Consider the following 9,883-nt stretch of genomic DNA (forward strand, 5'->3'; position numbering starts at 1 on the left):
GTACCTTCGCTTTTGTGCCGCGCGAGTTGCTTTTGAACCACTGTCATTTATGTCGTCGGTCATGTAAACTCTAAGGACATTAATATCTGCGACTCCTCAGGCTGATCCATGATATGAGTGTGTTGCATTTTCACTGTTCTCTTTTTTCAGTCAAGACCATGCAATAACATTGTGAACTACACCCAACAACGTTGCGGGGGCGCCTCTGACTTGGCACCGCCCTATCTCTCACCGCCCTATCTCTCAGGCGGCGCCACAGGGTGGTGCCCCCAACCACTATAACATAAAAGGCTCACCACAACATTAGTAAAAAATATATTATATTTTAATTAGAAAGTATAATTACTTTACTGAACCAGTGACCGATCAATGTTGAATTAGCTTTGAATATTTTGTTGTAGTTCATTGAATCATTTGTCTGAATCTTTATACCAACCACGACTGTTTCAGTATAAATAGGGGAGTAGAAAGGACGCCTCTCATCTGGCACCGCCCCAACTTACTCTAATACAAACAACTAGCCCATCTGGCACAGAGGGATTCGGGATCTTCAATAAGTCGCCATGCTTGTTTTGCCAGCAGTGCCAAATTAAAGCAATGAATGTTTCTGAACCCCATTCCTCCTCTACTCTTTGGTAAGCACATCTTCCACCAGGCAAACCAGTGCATTCTCTTATGTGATGTGTCATCGCCCCACCAGTAACGAGAGATCACATCTGTAATTCCTTTGCAAATTTTCTTAGGAATTTTGAAGACCGACATTGTGTACGTTGGTATGGCTTGTGCAGCAGATTTGATAAGCACTTCCTTACCTCCTCCCGAAGACAGACACTTTTCCTTCCATCCTGTAAGTTTCACAATTAACCGATCAATCAAGTATTGAAAGCTTTATGTTTTATCCAGTCCTAGGGTAGTGGGTAATCCCAAATATGTGTCATTCAGAGCCTCCGTCATAATATTCAGAGTAGTGCACACCTGAGCCTTGGTGTTTACATCTGTGCTAGGGCTGGAAAAAAAAAACTAGATTTATCCAAACTCACCAACTGGCCGGAAGCCCCACAGTAAGCATCCAGGACAGATTTCAAGCATATCGCATTCGAAACATTTGCTTTCATAAGAATTAAGGAGTCATCGGCAAACAAGAGATTTGTAACCGAGGGCGCATCTCGACAAACCTAAATTCCCACAATTCCGCCTGATTGCTCTGCATGATTAAGAAGTGCTGACAGACCCTCCGTAACCAATAAGAATAAGTAGGGTGACAGAGGGTCTCCTTGGCGGAGTCCACGTGATGGTTTGATAGTATCTGTTTCAACTGAGTTGTACCTCACTCTGTATTCCACAGACGACACACAGGCCATAATCATTCTGACCCAATCAGCTCTAAACCCCAGTTTTAAAAGCATTGCCTCCAAAAAGACCCATTCTACACGATCATAGGCTCTGTGCATATCTAATTTAACTGTACACCATCCCTCCTTGCCTTTTTTCTTCTTTTTAATTGCATGGAGGCTCTCATAAGCTATCAAGACATTATTCGTGATGAGTCTCCCCGGAACAAAAGCACTCTGTGTGGGACTAATGATTTCAGGAAGTAAACTTTTCAGTCTTATAGCAATCATCTTTGAGATAACTTTATAGACAACATTGCACAAACTAATGGGTCTAAATTGTGTGAATTTATCAGGAGTGTTTACCTTAGGGATCATCACAATAGTAGTGTCATTCCATCCTGGTGGGATCTCGTGTGAGTTAACTGCACCCAGAACTTCCATCACAAGATCATCCCCTAACATTGGCCAAAACCTCTTATAGAAAACTGCATGTAACCCGTCAGGTCCAGGGGCTTTAAAGTCACCAATCGAGAACAAAGCTTTCCTGACCTCTTCTGCCATATAGGGGGCCATAAGAGCTTCGTTCATGGCTGCAGTAACACGAGGTTGTACCTTTGACAACACATTGAGGTCCGGCTGTTGAACCTGTGTTGTAAACAAAGCTGAAAAGTATTCTGAGATAATTAGATTAATGTCCTCGCTTTCCTTCCATACTCCAGTGTCATCCAGCAGCCTCTTAATGCAATTCCTCTTCTTGCGAGCCGCGACCGCTCTATGGAAAAACATTGTATTTCGGTCACCATGCAGCAGCCAATTTGCCCTTCCACGTTGGAGCCAAACCAACTCTTCTTGATCCAATAGGTTTTCAATCAGGACTTGGATATCTTTCATTCTCTGTCTGTTTTCAGAAGTGTTCGGTCCCCTTCTTAATTTCTCCAGATATTTCTTTAACTTGTTTATTCTCTTCTTAGGGCTCTTTAGGGTCTCACGATCCGACATATGCAAGTCCTTCAATACTGCCTTGGTCCGTCCTGGAAGGGACGGGCCTAGCCCAGCTAACTTAGCTCGCTCCCAAGTTGTCTTTACAATCTCGTTCACTGTCCCTTCTTCCAACCATCGGGCTTCGAACATGTGACTTCCCCGATTTGACCGTACACTAATCATACACGCAAACGTGCACGATCAAGATCAGGGACTCACGGGAAGATATCACAACACAACTCTACAAATAAAAATAAGTCATACAAGCATCATATTACAAGCCAGGGGCCTCGAGGGCTCGAATACAAGAGCTCGATCATAGACGAGTCAGCGGAAGCAACAATATCTGAGTACAGACATAAGTTAAACAAGTTTGCCTTAAGAAGGCTAGCACAAACTGGGATACAGATCGAAAGAGGCGCATGCCTCCTGCCTGGGATCCTCCTAAACTATTCCTGGTCGTCGTCAGCGGCCTGCACGTAGTAGTAGGCACCTCCCGAGTAGTAGTAGTCGTCATCGACAGTGGTGTCTGGCTCCTGGACTCCAACGTCTGGTCGCAGCAATCGGGTATAGGAAAGGGGAAAAGGGGGAGCAAAGCAACCATGAGTACTCATCCAAAGTACTCGCAAGCAAGGAGCTACACTACATATGTATGCATTGGTATCAAACGGAAAAGGGGTAACATATGTGGACTGAACTGTAGAATGCCAGAATAAGAGGGGGATAGCTAGTCCTATCGAAGACTACGCTTCTCGTAACCTCTATCTTGCAGCAGAGGAAGAGAGTAGATGGTAAGTTCACCAAGTAACATCGCATAGGATAATCCTACCCGATGATCCTCCTCTCGTCGCCCTGTGAGAGAGCGATCACCGGTTGTATCTGGCACTTGGAAGGTTGTGTTTTATTAAGTATCCGGTTCTAGTTGTCATAAGGTCAAGGTACAACTCCAAGTCCTCCTGTTACCGAAGATCACGGCTATTTGAATAGATTAACTGGGCAGAGACGCTACTGTTACACGTTGGCAAGGCTGTGTCGTTTGCTTCGTTGCGAAGAAAGCCCTCTCCTCTCCTCCTCTCCTGACGCACGCGTCTCCTCCTCTGTCCCAACCTCCGGCCCCCGCCGGACTCCACCGCGGGCGCCCCTCGCCAAACCTTGCCGCGGGTGGGCCTCCCCAGCCTCCTCCTCTCCGCCCCTCGCCGAACTCCACCGCGGGCGCCCCTCGCTGGACTCCTCCTCTCTGCCCCGAGAGCCAGAGATCCTCCTCGGACCTCCACGGGATTTGGCAACCCCGGCGACCACCGAAGCAGCAGCCGCCCTCCGGAGCCCTCCCGTGTCCACGCACCACCCGCCGGAGCCTGGCCATGGCCACTGTCGTCTGCTTCTGCTCCGGCCATGGCCGCCGTCGTCCGCTGCTGCTCCGGCCATGGCCATCGTCTTCCGCTGCTACTCCGGCCATGGCCGTTGTCGTCTGCTGCTGCTCCGGCCATGGCCGCCATCGTCCCACACGCAACCTCTTCTCTCCCTAGCTAGGGTTGCCACCGCTGCCACCGCCACCGCCCCATCGCTCCTCGGGCGTTCGCCACCGAAGGAAGGTGGCAGCAAGAGCTAGAAGGTGAGTGGCGCCGCGAGCTCTCGTCCCGAGGAAGCCGCGGAAGGACGAGTAGAACCCAAACGAGGTCGATGCAGTCGTTGGCGCACAACACCTGTTCGACGGAACGCCGCTCTGGGGCGGGAAGCTTGGACTATGGCGCGCCTCTGGATTCCTGCGATTTCGACTTCAATTCCGACTGATTCATGTTGTTGCCCGCTAACTAGCGGTGTGCGAGCAACTGGCTCTGGAAGGCCCTGCCTCGTGTCCGGGCGCTTCGGCTCTGGCTTCGTATTCTCAAGGATCCGGGAGCCTCGCCACTATCTTACATGCATCTCTTCTCCCAGCATCTCCGTCGTTGATTTTACAGGCTGTTCAGCATTGGTGGAACTGAGTATGGATACTTGCAACGTCTTTGTCAAACAGTTGTTGTCTCCATCCTTGAAACACTTGCGAATTGCCCGCTCCTATCCTCCTGAAAATTACTGCATTCTTATTTCTCTACCAAATCTTGTTTTGCTTGAGTTGATCGAATGGGGCCAAGGAAGGATTCCATTGCTTGGGAGCATGTCGTGGTTAGCAAGACCTGCTGTTGTGCTTAAGGAGAGTTCTGCCGATCAATGCTCTCAGCGTCGGTTTGATAGTTGTTGTGTTGATAGTGATATGTGTGGTCGTTGTTGTTATTATTATTATTATGGGGATCCTGAACATGGGCCTCATTATGACTGCAACAACTGCATCTTTCTCAAAGGTTTGTCAGAAGCCAGAGATTTGGAGCTGTCAGCTAATTCTGATGTGGTATGGTATGCTTGCAGCCGCTTCTCTCTTATTATCATGCTATATATGTTTCATCATTTCTCATGTAGAAACCATATTCATCATCACAGATCGTAATTGCTTTACATATGACTTACTTCACACATCAGCTGATTGCACTTTGTCTTCAAAGGTCAAATGGATCCTAATTTGATCTGGTTCTTTTGCACTTTCCTTGGACTGTTTTCCACAGGGATTTGAAGTGGTGTCCTACATTTACCAAGTTAAAAACTTTGCTACTCAATGATTGGTGTTTGGCAGCTGACCACAATGCACTAATTTGTTTTCTCCAACACTCGCCAATTTTGGAGAAGCTTACCCTTCAACTTTCTCAGGTATTGATTTTTAAGCTCGAGAGCTGTATATCATTTTGGGGATCCTGATTGATTTGTGTGCGCGTGTTAGGGACCTTCATATGTAACTGAAGCAGAAGGAATATACAAACCATTGGGACAGTCAATTGCATCCAACTGTCTTGAGATTGTTGAAATCAAATGTGCAAATATCAATAGCAGGGTTCACAAAATTCTGAAGATTCTGACTACGTATGGCATACTCCTTGAGCAAATTAGTGTCCAAGAGACTTACAAAATTCCTGGATCTGGATGTGAGTTAAACTGTTGGCACTCTTCATGCTACTTATATTTCCAGTTGTAACGTATTTATTCATTATAGAGCTATTGGGCATATGTCGAAAAATCTCAAACTAACTAGTAGAATATAGTTGTTAGAAATTCGGGCGTATGTCGACAATTGTTCGAACAACGCATATTTGATGAAGAGAAAATGAGAGACAACAATGTACTGAATGTTTGTAACTGGCTTTATTATTCGAAAACCTGTACTATCAATTCGGATTTTGGATTGAACTACTCTGTAATGCACAAATTAGTTAGTAACAATTATGCATCAAGTAGTTCCAACTTCCAAGTCTATTATATATCGGCATTATATAGCAGTTGAAGTTTATCGACATATGGCGAATGAATGGTTCCAGTACTCTTGGTAGACAGTATCCATATAGGTGAATGCAATGCTCTATCCAGCCATTTTGATTGAGAAAACTATCATCTAGATCCATTACAGATAGCATGTGACTATCTTACTCTTCTTACGATACAAGTACCTTCTTTTTAGCGGACATCTCGCAGCAAATGACATATCAATGATTTAGGAAATTGTTAACTCCATACTGTTGCCATCTGTAATCGTGTATGAACCCTGTTATGTGAGGTGTTACATGTCAAATAACCAGAAAGAAGCCAAAATATTACCATCTTATTTTAGTAGTGTTAGTTCTTATACATGTTTCCATATTACTTATAAAGCATTGAAAACTCCCATTGTCTGTATTAGGTTCTCTTTGAATTGATTCTGTGATTTTCTTATCTTGCAGGTTTTAATTTTGTGTGCACTGGTTTCTGTTACAACTGTAGGTATGAAGTACCATTCCAATCTTCTACTTCCTCCGCCCAGAATTACTTGTCGTGGAAATGGATTAAAATGGATGTATCTAGAACTAAAATAGGTCTAGATACATCTATTTCTCCGACAAGTTACTCAGGGTGGAAGGAGTACAATGCAACACTATTGGAATACTGGCAATATCTAGCGTAGATGTTCACTCATTCTGCTTCATACATGGACAAAACTTGTATAGTTTGGATGCTTGCTTGGTTAAAGTTTGGATGTAAACCAGTAGATGAACAATTTCTCGTTATTCCTAGACCCAATGATGAAAAAAGGGAAAATAATTCAAGTACATCACTACAAGACTCTCCTCAATGATAACCTAAGTGCCCTCATTTTTTGCATTTATGTTGTAATGTGGCATCATTATTTTCATTCAATAGTTTATACCAATAGTCAATCCAGTTACACGTTGTGAATAATACCAATGGAAGGGTCAGGTGATCTTATGCGCTGAAAATATGCCGCATTCTTGTGGACAACCTTTTACTATTTTGTTGGAATGAACTCGACAAACTACCAAATGATTGATCGACAGATTAAGTTGTCCGGAAGATATAATTCCCATTCCAGAAGCACAACCACAAATTTGACCAAATAGATGTAGGTAGGAAAGTCGATACATCAGCAATAGGTGATCGACAGATTCTGCGGCATGCACCACAAAATTCACAGGCATTGCTACCTTTCCATCCGTTTTAAGCTTATTATTCTTAGTTAACTCTCCATTCCTCAAAACTGTCCAAAGAACAAATAAATTTTCAGGGCAGTCAAAGTTCATACATGGTTTTGAATAGGTGAAAGACAGATTTGAGTTGTCAGAGCTGGATAAGAGGAATGTACTGAAAGCTTAATCCCAAACTCCCGTTTCTCTTATTTAAATGCACTTCAGCACATTCCTTATATAACTGTTGGATTGTTAATTAGAGATATCTGTCTTCTGATTATCTCAATATATATGCTTGTCCAGGTACAAATGACGTAGTGCCGGCCAACGGCAAGAAGTTAGCCACGTTCTCAAGGCGGCCAGCTCCACCAGAGGAGAGGGACTCCACTGCATTCAACGAGCTTCTCATCATCGCTCACAAGGCCCTTGTTGTTGCTCGCCATCGTCCCAATGCTCTATCCCTCATGAACTTAGTTGAGAGGTATCCCAAGTCTCTGATCTAGCATGTGATAAAATGGATGCATCAATCTCAACAATAGGTTTAGTCACAGACTGTCCATTCAAGCAAAATTAATAACACGTCTCCGAAAAGGCAAAAGCTCACCACTAAAAAATTTGGAAGTCATGCACATAACAAACTTCTCATTTTGTACCTATGCCGTTGCTTATGTAAAGTGCACTGTTTTCAGTCAGATTATTCATGTAAAGATCCATAATGAGGCTTCTATGCATATATGTATCTATTTCTGCTGCTATTCTCTGCTTGAAATCTTAATTTTTTAATTAAGACAATCATCACATATGCTAATCAGAACATAAAAGTGTGTTAAAGGGTCGACCACTAGCTGGCACCGTTCAGCTCCCCCTCAAGAGGCGCGCAACGGGCGCGCCCCAACACCTAGTTTCCATCATCACATCCGGGTGGGCTTCTTCTATAATTAAAAAAAAATACTCCCTCCGTTTCATAATATAAGAACGTTTCTGACACTAGTGTAGTGTTAAAAACGTTCTTATATTTTGAAACAGAGGGAGTACGTCTTAGGTGCTAGTGCCCATGAATCTCATATTTTTTTTACCTGGTGGTTATAAAATGCCATTCTTCCCGTTGTTGACAGCAAGGCATTCCATTTCTGTCGAGAGCAAATCATACCGTTTCTGGCGAGAGCAAGACGCCAGCAGACATGCCCTGATTTGGAAAGGCCATTTTCCTTGATGACGATGCAAAAGAATCTTTCATCGATGCAAATGCTGAAAAATCCATCGTTTTCGACTTGGGCCAGTGTGTGTGTCGTCGCATGCCCATGCTGACTGCTGTGCTGAAATCAGTACCAGCTAGTGTAATCTAAACAGATCCAAGACTTACGCAGCGTGGCCTCACGTGTGTGTGTACTTTGAGATAAGACGACAGTTTACGATAGAAACAAAGAGGTGCTAGCTGGGGCTAATATGGACCACCCTTTGTGGCTCACTAACGGTGGTGTTTTTGTGTCTCTCATAAAATGCCTTAATAGTAGGAGAGTATATATGTGTTGGAGCTGCAATCTCGCGGCACCTATTCTTCTCTCTTCTTCTTCTCTCCAACACACACCATGAGAAAAACTCACACGTACACCAACTTCACCAGGAGAAAACTAGCTTTGCCTTGTTCTCCGATGAGGACGCATAGGCTACAGTTTTCCTTCAGCCCTCAGGGCCATTTTCTCATTACTCAATACGACATAATATATACACAAGGACCTAGGCACACATGCCATGGAGTAAAATGCATGAAATCACCACTTTAGCGTCATAACTTTTGGAAGACCACCACTTTACAAAACGTGATACTTTACAACGACCTGAAAAATTGACGGTGGCCAAAAACACAAATGGTAAATGCTAAGTGCTTTGATGATGTCACTAATCAGCCGGACCCACCTGTCGGGCTGAGTTGGCAAAAAAAATGCCACATAGACAAATTGGACTTGGTCTTCTTCCTCCTTCCTCACTTTCTCGGATCTGGACAACAGCTTTCCGCCGGCCATGACCGCGGCCTCTGCGTGCTGCCCGTGGTGCCTCATGTCTCCCCTACTCTCCTTCCCATCGGCCCCTGCTACCTCCCCGTTGGCTAGCCTCTTGCTTCGCCGACGCCGGGTCGAGGTGGTGCTCCAAGAGAAGCTCGGGCTCTCATTGCGGATTTGAATCGGGGGAGAGAAGAGACGTCATGAGCTCCTCACGCCGTCCGCAGACGCCCACACTGCACCCACGACGGCACCGCCAAAGCCGCGGCTGCCCAACCCGTGTTGGAGACGCGGACGCGTCGCTGCAGGGCCTAGCCGACCCAGCACCACCACCCTTCACCCCACCATTCACGCCAGGTGCGTGCAGGTGCTAAAGATATTGCAGGAGAAGAGCGCCCACGGCGTCGCCTTGAGGTTGGGCCCCGTGGCCCCGGACCCGGCCGGCGCCGCGGCGGATCATCTCTTCCTGCCCCGCATGTGAGCAAGCGCGGTGGGGAGGATGGGGAAGGTAGTCGCTGGAGACCACCATATCTCCAATCTGAAGAGGCAAGGGATGCAGAGGATTTTTTTTTACCCAGAGAGCAGAGCTGGAAGAAGACGTGGCATCATTTTTTGCATTTGTGGCACTTTCTTTTTGCCAACTCAGCCTGACGGGCGGGTCCGGCCAATTAGTGACATCATCAAACAACTTATCATTTACCATTAGTGTTTTTCGCCACTGTCATTTTTTTGATGCGGTGCAAAGCGAGACGATTTTGTAAAATGGTGGTTTTCCGAGAGCCATGACACTAAAGTGGTGGTTTTATGCATTTTACTTCATGCCATGCGCACTTCGCACCACTAAGCCCACCTCCTCAACTACCATGTTCTAGATGGCCTAGCTAACCCACCAACTAACATATACATGCAACTAACCACTCAATGCATGCACTAACTACCTACACTACCCAGCCATGCACATGCACACATCCAGCTAACTAACTTGCCGGATCACCCAGCCCCTCCTGGTCGTGCAGCCCGTCACGCT

At 45.5% G+C, this 9,883-nt stretch overlaps 1 pseudogene; it reads left to right on the top strand.

The window, feature by feature from the left end:
• Positions 1-3,995: 3,995 nt before the first annotated feature.
• LOC147988839 (uncharacterized) lies at positions 3,996-9,337 on the top strand (annotated as a pseudogene).
• The last annotated feature ends 546 nt before the right edge of the window (positions 9,338-9,883 follow it).

The sequence above is a fragment of the Triticum urartu genome, chromosome 1A, assembly GCF_056163025.1.
Source record: "Triticum urartu cultivar PI428250 chromosome 1A, HENAU_Tu73, whole genome shotgun sequence".
Classification (NCBI taxonomy): Eukaryota; Viridiplantae; Streptophyta; class Magnoliopsida; order Poales; family Poaceae; genus Triticum; species Triticum urartu.